Raw genomic sequence first — 16,992 nt, 5'->3', positions numbered from 1 at the left:
TACTTCCATTTTCTCTGCCCTGGGAGATATTTGGCTGTTGATTTAGAGATGCGATCAGCTCTGAAATACTACTTTTCTCCTTATTTTTATGAGAAGGAAGATTAAACAAAAAGAAAAGAAATTTCCATCTGCCTTCTTTAACGCTTCCCTAGGAAAAACTGATTGACTTATAATAGGCAGCAGTGGTTCTCAATTGGTGCTATTTGTGCCCCAGTGGGCATTTGGCAATGTCTGGAGACATTTTTGGTTGTCAGAACGGGAGGTGGGGAGACAGGTACTACTGGCTTCTAGTGGTAGAGGGGATGCTGCCAAGCATCCTATGATGCACAGGACAGCCCCTATAACAAAGAATTATTCAGCACAGAATGGCAATAATAATAAAGGTTGAGAAAGCCTGACCTATAGCCTAGTGGATAAGAACAGGGCTCTGGAAGTAGATAGCCTGTATTCAAATCCTGGCTTCACTGCAGACTAGCTGAACACCTTAATGTTTCCATACCTCCACTTCCTTATCTCTAAAAGAGATAAAAAATGCACCCACTTTAGAGGGTTCTTGTGGGCATCAAATAAGTTAGTCAAGGTAAATGCTTAGAGTACAGCCTGACAAATAATATGCATATCACAAATGATGCACGTATTGTTAAATATATCTTCGTAGACTACTAACCTCACAGGCTCAAAATTGCTTACCTGTTTAGCTTCCTCAACTCCCTCACTGAAGTGTGAGCATCCTAAGGACCACACTGGATCTTAATTGTTTGCTTCACCTCAGCACCAAGCACAGAGGTTAAGAAGACTTAGAAGAAATGAGATGCCGAAGATCCAATCCACTGATGGTAGCCTTTGTCATTGGCCGTCACCCACATCCACTCAGCCCTTGGCACTCTGGGCCCCATGGCTTGATGTTCTCTATGACCGAGGGCTTTCTCTGATCTGAAGTGCCAGGGAATCAATACTGCCAGTAAGCAGCCGTCAATCAATAACAGATGGAATTAGTGTATTAATACCCCAGTTCCCCCGGCCCTCACAAGCATCACTGTGAGGTACATGTTCCCCACTGTCTCAGGCTTCCCCAGCAGGTGTAAGCTCCAACTGCCCAGAACAGTGCCTTGCTTGATAACATGCCCTTTCCTGATTGCCTTCCCATCCTTGTCTCATTTTCCCCCTCTTCCGCCACTGTTTTGTGGATTTACCTCCCATGTAAGCGACTGTACTCTGACCCTGGTCTTCCAGCTGGCACCTGGAGGAACTACAACTAACACAGCACTCCAGGAGTAGGATGGACCAATTTCTCCAGGAAGATGATCTCCCTGACTAAATATTCCTGCACATTTGTGGGAGATAAGAAATCACAGTACTTGGACTCAGGCTCCACTCCTGTCCATTTCTCATCTCTTGGGAAGCATGTCCCTTTCCACAAGATGGCAGGTGCTGAAACGGGAAGTAGAAGGGGAAAAAAATCCATTTTCAGAGTGATGAACTAAATAATTTGCCTCCAGGTCTGAGACGGGTATTAAATGAAACTTGAGGTAATCTTCCGAGCAGAGCTTGGGGGCACCTGTGACTTTTAAATGGAGCTACTCTGTTTCTAGGGAAATACATACTTTTAAAAATTATGCTTGAAGCTAAAAGCTTCCAACAATAAATCTCCCAGAGGCACACCCCTCTAGGGACAAATATACTGGGAAATCTTCAAAGAGGGTGCTCGGTTTATCACTTCGTGTCTCTTTCCCACTGCAGAAGGAAATCCCTTTGTTTCCACTGAGAAATCAAGTCCACTGGGACCTCTTCGAAAGATCAAGAGTTCTTCAGCTCCTCCCATCCCCACCCCTTAAAGACCAGACATCATTTCATTCTGAAAATAATCCTTTGGGGGTTGAAAGCAGACAGCATACTAGCAATCAATGCTGTTCCTCTTGACCTGAAGAAAAAAAAGAAAATCAACCTTCAAATAACAACAAGTACCCATTCCTGCTGTGAAATAAAAATATAATCTCACATCTGTTCCTTTATCTTTCATGGAAAACCGGGTGATACTATTACTAAGAATTTGTTGAGCACTTACTATGTATCTTAGTCTGTTTTCTATTGCCTATAACAGAATACATGAAACTGAGTAATTTATAAAGAAATTTATTTTTCACAGTTACGGAGGCTGAGAAGTCCAAGGGCAGGGGAGTGCAGCTAGTGACAGTCTTCTTGTGCTGGGGACTACAGAGTCCTGAAATGGCCCAGGGCATAGCATGAGAAGGGGGCTAAATATGATAGCTCAGGTCTCTCTTGCTCTTCTTATAAAACCACCAATCCCACTCCTATGTTAACCCATTATCCATTAATCTATGAATGGATTAATTCATTAATAAAGTCAGAGCCCTCATGATGCAATCACCTCTTAAAGGACCAACCTCTCAGTACTGCCACATTGGAGATTAAGTTCCAAGAACAGTTTCGGAGGAGACAAACATTCAAATTATAGCATTATATATAAGGCATTTAAATTTATCTCACTTAAAAACTCCACAAGATAAGTAACAGTATGTCCATTTTACAGATGGAGCCTGAGAGGCAAAGCTTTAAAAAATTGATGAAGATTATGCTATTAGCTCATAAATAGCAAAGCTGGGATTTTTTTTTTAACCCAGGAGAGCCTGACTTTAGAATTCTACACTCAGTGATTACCTTACATGAAACTTAAGTCAATTTAACTAATAAACATCATCTGAGGAAAGCTGATTAATTATTCCAGTAGATATCAGGCAAGAAAACAGGGAGCGTATAAAAACTGACAGTCGTCAGAGGGAAAAGCCCAATGAATGGGGAATAATTGCTGCTGATGGCCAGTGAAGTCTTTCATCTAAGATTCCATAATCATCATAAACTTTACTTCTCATATGTATATGAAACATGCGTGCAACTACAACACAGTTGTTGAAGAATCTAATTTGCAGGAAAATGAAATTAAATATAAGAGTAATAGAATTAATAGAAAAATGAGACTTGGAGATGAATCTACCCTCACTAAAGAAAATGAGGAAAAGAGACCCATGTTCTACTGCACTGAGACCAACACTGTGACTGAAAAACCTCTCAGTTTCCTGCAAAGTGAATGTGCTAAATTCTCTTCACATTCCCCATCTGCCTCACACTCAGAGCTGTGTGTCAGACTGCCCTAGCCCAATTCTGAGCTCCAACACTCACTAGCCATAGGGGCTTGAGAAGTTCCCTCATCTTTTGTGAGCCTCTGCTTCTCACTAAAATGCAGCCAGGGCTAATAACTTCATCAAAGGATTGTTGTGAAGATGAAATGAGCAATGCATGCAAAGGCATGACTCCGTGACCAGCAAGTAATAAGCACTCAGTAAATATTCCTGGGTCTCCTTCTGCCCTCACCTGAATCCTGAGAGTGCCAGGCAGTGCACACAGACACCACTGGCCCCAAGCTCTATCCAGTGGCCTTTGAGCTTGGCTTCCTTTGCAGACCAGAGTAAAGAAGGGAAACGGTTAGGTGAACTAGCCTCTGCATTGAGTTCCTGGGAGGGGGGGACTCTTACATTGGTGATTCAACCATTTATAGGACTCCAAGTTCAGGGAAGGGCCCTCTTTCATTCCCAGCCCCCTGGGATGAGATCTTACGGGGATGAGCCTAGAAGAAAATCCAGCTGTAGGTGCATGGATTCTCATGGTGCTTTGGGATGCACTGAGCAGAAAGAAAATGCTTATAACCAGGGGAAGATACATAAACAAGTGGGTGTTAGGAAGACTGATGAGTGGCCCAGAACATGAACTCTTTCTTCAGAGGTTCATAAAAATAGCCCTTATTGACTGAAATTACTTTAAAGAAATTATTCCTAGCCCTCATCATAAATGAATAAAATTGTTCCTTTATCTCCAGTTTACAAGTTGGACTGATCTCAAAGTTCAAGTATCTTACCATAAAGCCCTAGTTGGGAAGAGGCTGATTTGGAATACAGACTCAGACATCCTGATTCTGCACCCTGTAATCTTTTCTCTCTCCCTTCTGTGTCCCTCTTGAGTGATTAGTGTTTCTATAGATACCTAGAAACAGTGGGTTGTAGACAGAGAGATGAGCTGCTCAGCTCAGACCTCCCTTCAGGAAAGGCCTTACCATCTAGCTGAGGGGTGTGGGTCAGCAGACTGTACCCCCTCCCCACTCCTCACCATCTGTTCTTGAATGCAGGGGCTGCCACAGCTGCAAAGTGCCAGCTGAACCCAGGTCATGCTTTCGGAGCAACTCCTATAGTGATAGAGCAAGGTGGGGGCATAAAGGCCCAGTCATTTCTGTCCAAGGCAGGACGCTCTGATAGGCAATACCAGCCCCAGAGCTCTCCAAAGGGTTGGCAGGGGCTTTATCAGAGTTGCATGTCAGTTCAACGTCTGCCTCTGCCCGATCTTGCTTTCTCCCCTTCTTTTTATAGGTGTTAATCCCAATAAATACCTTAAACTCCCAATTCTGCCTCCAAAGAACCCAACCTGCAGTACAAAATGAAGTACAGAATGTGGTCTACAGAGCCACTCTGATCCTAAAATCACAATCATTCCCATTCAGAGGGCCCAGGGAACTCAGGTCTTTTAAGCCACAGAAAGATAGGCTCAGGTAGGGAAAAACAGAAGTTGAGTTTCGGAGTCAAAAGACCTCTGTTGGACCCTTAGCTCATCCACTGTCTATCTCTGTGTTAAGCAATCCAGGTGACCTAACTCAACCTTATAGGAAAATTATAACTAATATTACTTCATGGGATCAATCAAGACAATGCAAATAAAAATCACAGTGCATTTTATAATGCTTATCACTGTCATCCTGACATATCCCCCTCATTCCATTATAGATGAATGGGCATAGTTATTTGTGGCATGGGAGAAATGCTTCTCTCTTTCCCAAACTCAATTCCCCTCTTGCTAAAGGAGAGTAAATTCCATTCTTTTCCAAAACTCTCCAAAATCAGCAAGAAAGCGAGGAACGTTGTTATTCTTGTATGGCAGAGCTGTAGCATATAATTAAATCACTAAGAGGCAAATTAACTCCTCTAGCAATACTCTTCTAAGTATTTGTGGGCAAACCCATTAGCATTGTGCCAGTAAACTCTGAAATTTCTTTGCATGCAGACTGAGTAACTACAGCCTCAAAGGAAAGGGGTGGGGTGGGTAGTGCGGTGTACGGTGATTTGACCTACCATGGAGATATACGGGAGTGTTAGGGTGGGGAATAGATAGGATGCTAATGATGTGTTGTGACTATATTTCATAAACCCTTGAAAATATAGCTGCCAAATTTCTTCTACATAGAGCCAACAATAAATCTATTTGTTTCCCAGGAAAACCATTCAAGAGTTTTTGGTTTCCCATTCACTTAGTCTTCATCAACTGCCCCCAATTTTGCTGAATTCACTCAGCTTGGATTATTTGGTTCTGGAGAGGACATAGCTAGGCAGGGTTACTGAGTCAGTAGAATGGGCATCTTCCAGTGGGACACTTTGGAGCTGTTTATTTAGCAGGGTTTTCAGAATAATGAATATAATTGGCTTTGACTCTGTAGCCAAATATATATTTATGCTATTGACTCAAATTCAAGCTGACCAATCTGGTTGGCTGTCTGCGGCCTTCAATTCTTCAAGGGTTGAGTGTTTTAGTCAATATGTTGATCATTTATATGATGACCCTGCTTAAACCAGTTAATAAAATGTAAACAACATGAAAGTGTATTGGAAGTCAACATAGCCCATTATTGTTGCTTATACACTCATCGAAATCCTGAGCAGGGCATCTGACCTGATTGGAGGTTTCCTCCAGAGTCAAACAATAATTTCAGCTGTGAAAAAAAAAATTTTATGGCATGTAAGATTAGCCCACACTAATGCAAGGTCAAAAATAATAGAATCAATAGGCAAACTCAATACTGTTAACATTTTGAGAAAATTACTACCAGAAAACAATGTCAACAACAGATTGAAGTGGGTCTCCAAAGTCGTCCCATTGATTTCCTTTCACTTTGGTGACAACCTAACTCTTTCTTTTATGCAATATGGAATGTTTTAGCCTTCGTTTCCCCCAGCTCTGCTTTAAACATGGAATATTTCTGTTGTACTCTTTTTGACTGATGTCAAACATTACATGTGTCAGAAAAACGTATATGGTTGTCCATATCTAAAACAATTGAATATGAAAATTTATTCCATCATGTAGAGCGTTTCATGGGTCTTTAATTTAGGGCTCAGTTGATAAGTTCAAGAGTTATTTTAATTATAGCAAGGCATCCAAATGCAAATGTAAACAGTGTCATTAATAAATTATCAACTAAGTAAAAACATAATACTGGAAACACATGGACTTGAACATAGTTTTATATCAACTATATTGCAAGCATTGTCATCACCCTTGATGTCTGAAGGAGAGTTTACAGTTTGGCAGACCCACGTTCTTTAGTATTGAGAAATCAGACAGTAGCCATGCATTAGCAATGGAGTTAGCAACCCCAACCCCACCCAAGACTTTTCTGCCCCAGTCTTCCCATTTTAGTCAAAGGCTCTATCACCCCCAACTCCAACCACTGATTTATTCAAACCAAAACCTTAGGAATTATCATTTCTCTCTTTCCCTCTTTCTCATAGCCAATCCATCAGCAAGTTGTGGCAATTTTAACTCCAAATTATATTCTGAATCCATTTACTGAACTCCATCTCTGGTTATGCACTGCAGTAGCCTCTTTCCTGGTCTCCTTCTTCCTATTTTATATTGAACATGGCATAACGATCACTTACAAACACAAATCAAGTCCTTAAAACTCTTTCATGGTGCCATTGCCCTTAGTATAAAACCCAGACCTCCATATCATTACCTACCAGGCCCTATATAACCTGGTCCTTGTCCACCTCTCCTTCCTCATCCTTGGTCACTCCATTCCTAACTTCCTGAGCTCCAGCCCCACTGTTCTTTCGTGGCTCAGAACATGCCAAACTCAATAATATTTCAAGGCTTTTGCCTGGGCTGTTTCTTCTTCCTGGCACATTTTTCTCCCAACCTTATTCATCACTGGGTTCTTCTCTTTGTCTGGGTCTCAGTTCTCCTGGAAGAACCTTCTCTGACATGTCATCAAAGGGTGCCCTTAACCTTACCCTCATACCTCTTAGTTACTTTTATCATCTTCATCATTTCTAATTAATATGAGATTCCTTAAAGAACTAAAAGTAGAACTACCTTTTTTTTAATTATACTTTAAGTTTTAGGGTACATGTGCACAACGTGCAGGTTAGTTACATATGTATACATGTGCCATGTTGGTGTGCTGCACCCATTAACTCATCATTTAACATTAGGTATATCTCCTAATGCTATCCCTCCCACCTTCCGCCACCCCACAACAGGCCCCGGTGTGTGATGTTCCCCTTCCTGTGTCCATGTGTTCTACCATTTGATCCAGCAATCCCACTAGTGGGTATCTACCCACGGGAAAAGAAGTCATTACACGAAAAAGATACTTGCACATGCATGTTTATAGGAGCACAATTCACAATTGCAAAAACGTGGAACCAACTCAAATGCCCATCAATCAATGAGTGGATAAAGAAACTGTGGTATATATATATATGACGGAATACTACTCAGCCATAAAAAGGAATTAATTAATGGCATTCGCAGAGACCTGGATGAGATTGGAGACTGTTAATCTAAGTGAAGTAACTCAGGAATGGAAAACCAAACATCGTATGTTCTCAGTCATAAGTGGGAGCTAAGCTATAAGGATGCAAAGGCATAAGAATAACACAGTGGACTTTGGAGACTCAGGGGGAAAGGGTGGGAAGGAGGTGAGGGATAAAACACCACAAATTGGGTGCAGCATATACTGCTCAGGAGATGGGCGCACCAAAACCTCACAAATCACCGCTAAAGGACTTACTCATATAACCAAACACCACCTGTTCCCCAATAACGTATGGAAATAAAAAAATTAATAACAAATAAATTGAATCATAAAATATGGGGTCTTTTGTGACTAACTTTTTTCACTTAGCATGATGTTTTCAGGTATCACCCACGTTATAACACATATCAATACTTCATTTAAAAAAAGGTTACTATTTATAACTGACTCCGATGTATAAAAGAAAAGGGAGGGGGAGAGCTGAATCATATTCTCTAACATATACCCCTTTGTTCTCAAGCTTGATTCACACAGACAACCAAACTCTATTCATTTATCCATTAAGGGCATTAGTACTCATCTTGCTAAATTTTCTTTGGAGTAATTTTTCAACCTTTCAGAGTTTCTCCCTAATTTCAGGGTTCTTGTCCCCTTCCCATAATGCACCTGGGCATCAGGGAAAGGTCGGTTCCTCATGGTGCCAGGAAGGCATTTCTGGCCTGTGAGCTCCCCTTTCATGACAGCTCCTTCTGTTCATGGTCTTCCAGCATCGCCCTCCACACTTACTGCAATTACTGTTGCAGAGGGTGGCCTCCCTGCTCAATGGGCATTCCAGGCTGGTGTCCACCAAGATGCAGTTGAGACCCACCAGTCCTTCGGGCTCTGTGTTGGCCTCTGGTGTTAATGACCCTGGATCTCACCATTGCTTCTGGGCATGAAGTCCCAGTCCCCTCAACTTCCTCTACCTGAACCCAGTCTTCTTCCAGGCAAAGAGTTCATACAACATTTCCATATCCCCATGAGTACAAATGGCTGCTTGTTTCCCCACCATGTCGGGGTATGTGCAGTCCTGTGATGCTGCCCAGGCCAGCCGATGTCACTCTCCTTTTTCCTGCCTCAGCCTCCTGAGTAGCTGGGACTACAGGCGCATGCCACCACACCCGGCTAATTTTTTGTGTTTTTAGTAGAGACAGGGTTTCACTGTGTTAGTCAGGATGGTCTCAATCTCCTGACCTGGTGATCCACCCACCTCAGCCTCCCAAAGTGCTGGGATTACAGGCGTGAGCCACCGCGCCTGGCCGAGCAGTAATTTTTAAAAGTCTAAATACTATCAGTAGGCAAGGATGTAACAGAGGAAAATTCTTATGTAACACAGGAAAATTCTGATATACTGCTGGCAGGAGTGTAAATTGGTAGAACTACTTTGGAGGTCAGCTTAGCACTATCTGGTAAAGCTGATGTGTATATCCACAACCATGTAATAAACCCATGCAACAAACCTGCACATGTACCCCTGCAAATGAATCTAAAATAAAAGTTGAAGGTTATATTTTTTTAAAAAAACAGAAGCTGCCAGAGTTGCCCAGATGTGAACCACGAGGAAACAGAAATGAACATACACAGAATATATGTGGAGATGGAGTCTACAGGACTGGCTTCTAAATGGCACACAGGGAATAAGGAGGGAAACAGGCATATCAAGGGCGAATCCGAGATATATGCAAATTGTTTCACATAAGGAACAGAACAGCTCTCCAGCTATGGAGAGCTGATATTCTTAGAATCTCAGTTAATAATACTAAACATCGTTGGTAACAAGGACTGTAGACACACAATAGAATTTAATCGCTGTTACCACAGTCTCACAATGGGAAATTACAATGCCCTGAATTTAATAGGTTTCATTTTTCAAAGTGAATATTTTGCTTTTACAATCTCTCACAGCCAGCCATGCTCTTGGATTAGAACTGATTAGAAAGTTTTCTTTTATCTAGAAACAAGGCCCTTGGCTATTCATACAGACTGGTTAGCTTTGTCCAATGGAAACAAAGGCCACTTGCCTTCCTCTTCCTCCTTTATGTTCCAATGTTTTTGTTTACCTCAGACAGGACTTCAATTTTTTTTTCCATTTTAGCACAGCAGTGACAGTATAAGGAAAAATAAAAGGTGTCAGAAGACCTGAGTTCCAGTCCACCAACCCCAGCACTTGGATGGGTCACGCATCATCTGATCCCCAGGTTTCTTAACCGAGTTAATAATTACATTCTGCACATATTTATTGAGTAGCTAGTGCTTCAGGATCTGTTATGTATTAGTGATATGGTGATAAAGTCGTCCTCGCCCCTGACCTCACAGAGTTTACAGGATTCCCCATCCCCACCCACAAACAAAATGTTTTGTAAAATTAATGGGACAGACAAATGTACACTTATTAGAATTTTTTAATTTATTTACAGTCTTTTAAGTGGCTCCACCTACCTTCTAATATGATCAATTATGATTCAAATGCCTGTTTTGCACATTCTGAAGAAATGATCACATACAGTTGGGGAGGTCTATAATCCCCCATCTGGAATTTTCAGGCCAAATATATTTCAAAATTCAAGTTTTACTTAGATTTTAGGTTAATAGGTTCAGATATATTAAATCATAATCTCAAAGGAAACTGAGGCTGATCCCTGTAATCAAGCCCAATATTTCTGCAGTGCAACCTAGCCTCAAATGTCACTACACACACACACACACACACACACACACACACACACACATAGTCCTTATTCATGTTGCTGTGTGGGGATATCCCTTAGTTCAATTTTGCCCATCAAGTGAAGCATAAAACAAATTTAAAATAGCCAACTTTGGTCTTCAGGTGGTTTTTTTTTTTGGATTTCAGAATTGCATGTAAGAAATTGCAAGCCTACAGCTCATAATTTTGAAATAAGCAGGACATGGGTTGAGCCTTAAAAACCAAATTTATCAAAGATATTCATTACAATTGCATTTGCTATAATGGTATTTGACCTATAGATGACCCAGCTTTATAAATAAACTTAAAGCACCTCCAGGTCCATTAATATTTCATTGATCCATAAAATACTTTCAAGTACTTATATTTATCTGCCTCATAGAAAGACCGTATCTGATGTAGAAACCACATGCACAAAGAAAAGCAGCCTCGCTCTGGTGTCCTGGATCATAATTCACATGAACATTAGGAGTCAGCTCTAATATAATTTTTAAGGCCCCAGGAGGGACTAATGAAAGTTGGCATGACAGAATTGGACCATGCCATATGGTGGGTCAGTTTTTCCCATGCTCAAGATAGCAATATTAGAGTGATCTCTTTAAAATGCACATTGGAGCCAATGTCTTCCACTTAAAACCCTCCAGTGGCTTCCCACAGCACCTGGAAGAAAGGCCAAATTCCTTAACTTGGTCTGGCACCATATGACCTCATCTTTCTCCATCTCTCCTGATGTTCCAACCACCTGGCCTTCTAATTTACAAAGCTCCCACCCACCTCAACACCTTTGCCCAGCTATTCCTCCTGCCTAAAAAGACTTGAACTGGCCCCATCCTTATTCCTAATGGCTTCCCTCCATCACTGAGGTTTCAGCTTAAAGGTCACCCACACAAAAAGATCCCCGACCACAACTTTATCTGAGGAAGGCACCCGGCACAGCCTTCATCAGGTTTTCTGCAGGAAAGCTGAGGCAGGACAGGTGAACAGCTTAGAGCTGTCTAGTTTAAATAATTCTAGTGGGCTCTGGGACTTAAAGCTGTTCTAGTTGTCTGGTACCTGGCTCCAGGTTGATCTAGGGTAGGGGACATATTGGGCTGGTGTGTGAGAGTAAGCTACAGGAGAGGGCTCAGAGTATGAAATATGGATCACAGAATAAATGGAAACAACTTTGGTCATTAGTTTGGCCTTGTAATTAATGGATGTCAAATAGACAAATTCAGAAGCTACGGAAACACAGACTGGTGGCACCCAACACTAAACCAAATATAAGACTGTTTTAAATAAGATAGAAGTTTATTTCTTTCATGCATAAAAGAAGTCCAAAAGTAACAAATCTAAGGCCAACATGGTCTCCCAATGGTGTCATCAGGGAACATATGTCCTTGTCTTTCCACTTCCCCAACCCAGCACAAGAGTCCCTTCTCAAGATCACTTTGCACTCATTTCCCATTGCTGTTGTAACAAATGATCACTAATTTAGTGGCTTAAAGCTACATATATTTAGTATTGTACCATTCTGAAGGTCACAAACCAAAATGAGTCTTACAGTGCTAAGAAAAAGATGTCTAGGAAGACTGTGGTCCTTCTCCGGGCTCCAGGAGAAAATCAGTTCCTCGCCTTTTCCAGCTTCTATGGGCTGCCCACATTCCTTGACTCATGGCCTGTCCCTCCATCTTCAAAGCGCATCACTCCAACCTCTGCTTCCAAAGTCTTTGACCCACTTGCTTCCCTCATCTAAGAACCTTTCTGATGACAGTGGGCCCACCTGGATAATCAACCCTCTCAAGATCCTTAATCACATCTGTAATGTTCCTTTTGCCATCTAAGGTAAGGTACTCACAGGTTTTGAGAATCAGGACATGCATATCTTTGGGGGACCATTATTCTGTCACCATGCATTGAATTCTCCAGGGTGGCAGCCAGAGCTCCAGGCATCAAATACACATTCCAGGCAGCAGAAAGAGAAAGGAGTGGAAAGTGTCACTATCTCCACCTGCTTTAAGGAGCCTTCTCTGAAGTCCTCATAGCACTGTCTCTTATGTCTCCTTAGCTAGATGTAGTCATAATGCATGTGTTCCAAAGAAATGCAAGAGAGGCAAGGAAATGCAGACTTTTATGCCAAGGGGTTATGTGCCCAGCTCAAAATGAAGGTTTGCTACTAAGGAAGAGGTGGAAATAAATATATGGAAGCCCCTAGCAGTCAATACTACAATCTCCAACAGCAATATAGGTGTCATGATTGCAGAAACCTTCTCTCTCTTCTGGCTGTTCTCTCTCACAGAGCTTGGACAGCCATCTGGGACCCAGCTGGTCCAGCCATAGACTGTGGAAATGTGACATGAAGCCATTCCTGCTGGAAAATCTGAGTCCTTTGAAGGCAGGGCCATGTCTTTCATGCTCACTTATTATTCTCAGTGCCTAAAACAGTGCCTGGTGCCCAACGGGCTTGCAGTAGCTGTTGATTGTGGAATGAGTCTAATCTCTTTCACGTCTAGTATAGACGTTCTCAACTGGAGGTAATTGTGACTCCCAGGGGACATTTGCCAACGTCTGGAGACATTTTTGGTTGTCACACTGAGATGAGAGGGTGACTGGCATCTAGTGGGTAGAAGCCAGTGATGCTGCTAAACATCCCATAATGCCCAGAACTGCCCTCAACAACCTAGCCTCAAATGTCAATACTGCCAAGACTGAGAAACTCGGCTCTATGATAGGGTGTCAAAATTCTTAGACCTCAAAATTCTAAATTTGTTTAAAAATGCCCACCATGAACTGCCTGCTAGGACTCTGGGTGGAAATAGCCCCATTGCCCTCATGACAGAGCCCCATTGCCCTCCTGTTAAAATGTAAATTCCATGGGTGAAGGGTACAGTGCCTTATGACTCCACCAACACTTGCCCATCCTGTGTCATGCCTTGGGGAACCTCCACAGCCATTCTTGCTGGAGAAACAGCCCCCTCCCTGCAGGTCACCAAACACGTTTCCATATCCACAAGCACCTTCGCTCAAGACACTCCTTTCTCCTTTTTCACCTGTTTAATTTTTGTATATCGTCCAAGTACCAGTGCAAGAGCCATTTTCCTTTGGAAAACTTTTTCTGAAGTCTTTTTCATCTTCCCATCAGGGTGAGTCATCTTCTTGCCTAAACTCCCATAATACCTTCATCATGGCAGATCACTTCTTATTGATGTGTTAATTTCCCAGGGCTACTATGGTAAAGTACCACAAACTGGGTGGCTTAAAACCACAGAAACGGTGGGGTGTGGTGGCTCACGCCTGTAATCCCAGCACTTTGGGAGACTGAGGCGGGTGGATCACCTGAGGTTGGGAGTTCGAGACCAGCCTGGCCAACATGGTGAAACCCCATCTCTACTAAAAATACAAAAATTAGCCAGGCGTGGCAGCGGGCGCCTGTAATCCCAGCTACTCGGGAGGCTGAGGCAGGAGAATCACTTGAACCCAGGAGGCAGAGGTTGCAGTGAGCCAAGATTACGCCATTGTACTCCAGCCTGGGCAACAAGAGTGAAACTCCGTCTCAAAAAAAAAAAAAAAAAAAAAAAAACCACCACAGGAACATTGCCTCACAGCTCTAGAGGCTAAAAGCCCCAAATTGAGTTGTCATGCAGGTAATGCCTCCTCCGAAGGCTCTAGGGGAGGATCCTTCCTTACCTCTTCTAGTAGCTCCAGGGGTTCCTTGGCTTGTGGCAACATAACTTCAGTCTCTGCCTCCACTTCACATGGTCATCTTATCCCTGGGTCTTTCTTCTTATAAGGACACCAGTCATGTGGCATTAAGGGCCTGCCTTAATTAGTTACCTTATCTTCACTAATTATATCTACAACAATCCTACTTCCAAATAAATTTACATTCTAAGTTATTGGGTGTTAGGACTTCAACATATCTTTTTGAGGGACAAAATTCAACCCATAACAACTAGTATAATAATAAATAAATGTATTGGTCTTTGAAAAGAATATGAGAAAAATTCTACCAAGTAGGTTTAAGTTAAAGAGGAGAATGTTTTGGACATGCCAAGGAGGTAAATGTAGCTTCAGGCATAGCTGGATCCAGGAGCTCAAATACCAATCAAAGGGCTTGATATCTGTCAATCTCTAAATTCCACTTTGCACTGTGCTCAGCTTCATGTTCAGCAAGATTTCTCTATGTGGTAACTCCCAGAAATTGTGGGTTTACATTACTCTTACACTTAGAATCCTTATCAAGTGCAAGTACAGCAGATAAGAACTTTTCTTCTGGTTTTTGCCAAATATATAATTGAATATTATAGCAATACTTGGGGTCAGGTGGCTAGCTGAACCTATTGCTGTGCTAACTGGCTCAGCCTGGTCCCATGCCCACAGCTGGGGTTGGGAATAGACATACGGTCAGCCCTTTCTATAACTCAAAGCCCGAGAACAAGGAAGAATGATACCAAGGAAAATCAGAAAGAGGAGTGGATATATGACTGGAAAATCAGCAAATACTTAGCACAGATAGTTTTTTGTCCCCTTTTTTCCCAGGAGATGCCAAGCAAGCTAATGTCAAAAGTGACATCCATCTTGACTGATTTTGTGAGAAACAACACCAGACAGAGTATTTGGCACATAGTAATTGGTCAATAAATGTTTCTCAAATTGAACTGAGATTTTATTTTATCTGGTATCTTTCTGGCCCTCTCTGGGCATCTCTTCCTTTCTTTTGATCTAAGTGTCATGCATTTGTCCTCGAGTGCATCCCTCTTTTCTCATAAGTGAAAGTTGTAAACTATTCTAAATATAACTTGTCTTTTATTCTTCTTTCCCAAAAGTATAATCTTACCATTGGTGGACAAAGACTTACTATGTAAAGCTACATGACTGTTATGATTGTGATGACAATGCGTTTGAATGCCACCTTTCTCCCCAGGTTCCCACCAAAGTCCTCAGAAGATGTGTGATTTATAAGAAAGAATATTATGCACAGAAAAATCCCAACCATTCATTTTCTGCCATTCTCATGTCACCCGGTGAACAGATGTTGGTCAAAGAATAAGTCAACAGCAATTGGGTTCACCAGCTTTCGCCAACGGATCATAAAAGAGTTCATGATTTTAATCAAAGTTTGTCATCCATCCAGAACTTAATAAATGAATTTCCACCAAAAGGAAATTTAAGCTTCTGAAAGTTACCTAGCCCAAGAGTAACACAGTTAACTGCGGGTTCAGAAAGAAAATAAAAATCAATCATGCCAATTATTTTACTAAATTATCTTAAACTGCAGTGTATCACAAAGGCTCAGGTAAATGTCGACTGTCACACCAACAAGCAGTGCTGTTCCCATCACTGACCTTTTTCTTGCTAAAATGCATGTCAATATGCAAAATAGAAGTGTTCCATATGAGAACCGAACGCACTATCCATTTCAAGAATTTCCCAAAATAATCTGCAGGAAACGGAATTCAAGGGACAATTCGGTTTATCTAAAGACATGTACAAACAACCTTTAAAAATTGTCTTGTCTGAAGATTCGCTCCTTCAGTTTGTCAGCTCCTGTTTCAATGGATTCAGATCTGAGCTTGCTTCAAAATAAGATGCAGTGGAGTGGGATGTCCTGATGGCAAAACATCCTGAAATATCTCATTTATACACAGGTCATTTCTCTGCCAACTTCCATCATCTAGAATATAACTGAAAACCCAGTGAAAAGCAAGAGAAATGGTCCTTTGAAGAGCCCATATAGATGTAGTCAAACTCAAGCACTTTGCTAATTAGAGAGCTACAGTCAGAACCTACGGACTCCGAACTCTTCTTAAAAATCTAACGATCTCGGTGTAACAGTGAAGGGCCTATCAGAAATCAGATGGCTTATTTAGACTGGGATAATTCAAGGGCAGTTCAGTAAAGGCACTATTTACAAAGGGGTTTGGTGTCAGAAATTCAAAGGAGCTGTTACCGTCCTGAGCTCTGAAGGAAAAGAGGAGGGCATTGTTCCCAGAATCAGGAATGAGGAAGAGCTCTGTGGAAAAAGGCTACCTGAAGAGGAATGATGACCACAGAGGAAACGACCAGCCAAGGCAACCCCAGAAAAAGTGAGTCTAGAAAACAAATATCCCGGCCTCCTCTCTTCCTTCTTATTTCTTGCCAGCTTGCCCAGCTGAAAGGCAGTGAGCTAGGGAGCCAGTTGATGAAGCCCCTAAAGTTCAGCTTTGCAGCCAGAGAGCAGGGTAGGACAGGGTGGCAAGTGGCCCTGCCGGGGCAAATAGACCATGACATATACACTTCGTTGATCACTGTGGGTTTTTCAGCCCACAGTACATGTGGGGAAACTAGAAGCAACTGTTGCTAAACGCAGTACATGGTCATGCCCAGAAGGGAACATCTAACAACAACAAAGAAGAAATCAATTTTTCCTGCAGATACTGATATTCTAATATGTGAACAGGAATTTTTGAAAGTTTCATTCAAAGATACAGATTCTCTCCCCAAATGAATTCAAATAGAAATCATACAGAATGGGACCACTTAGGATTGGGCCCCAATTCTCCATGGTGCCAGAGGACACCCCTGTAGTACTGATACTTTAGTAATTTAACAGCAAGTAGTCCAGAAAAGT

General features: G+C 41.9%; 1 long non-coding RNA gene across 1 annotated transcript in view; it reads right to left on the bottom strand.

Moving 5' to 3' along the window:
• LOC103888831 (uncharacterized) overlaps positions 1-16,992 on the bottom strand; it is a 29,737-nt gene that overhangs the window by 2,108 nt on the left and 10,637 nt on the right. The window contains exon 3 of the long non-coding RNA XR_008516997.1: positions 691-1,921. This is a non-coding gene — a long non-coding RNA (uncharacterized LOC103888831). The remainder of the gene's footprint in view (positions 1-690; positions 1,922-16,992) is intronic.

The sequence above is a fragment of the Pongo abelii genome, chromosome 21 (genome assembly GCF_028885655.2).
Source record: "Pongo abelii isolate AG06213 chromosome 21, NHGRI_mPonAbe1-v2.0_pri, whole genome shotgun sequence".
In the NCBI taxonomy this organism is placed as follows: Eukaryota; Metazoa; Chordata; class Mammalia; order Primates; family Hominidae; genus Pongo; species Pongo abelii.
Note: the sequence above shows the minus strand (reverse complement) of the source record. Positions and strands in the feature narration are given on the sequence as shown.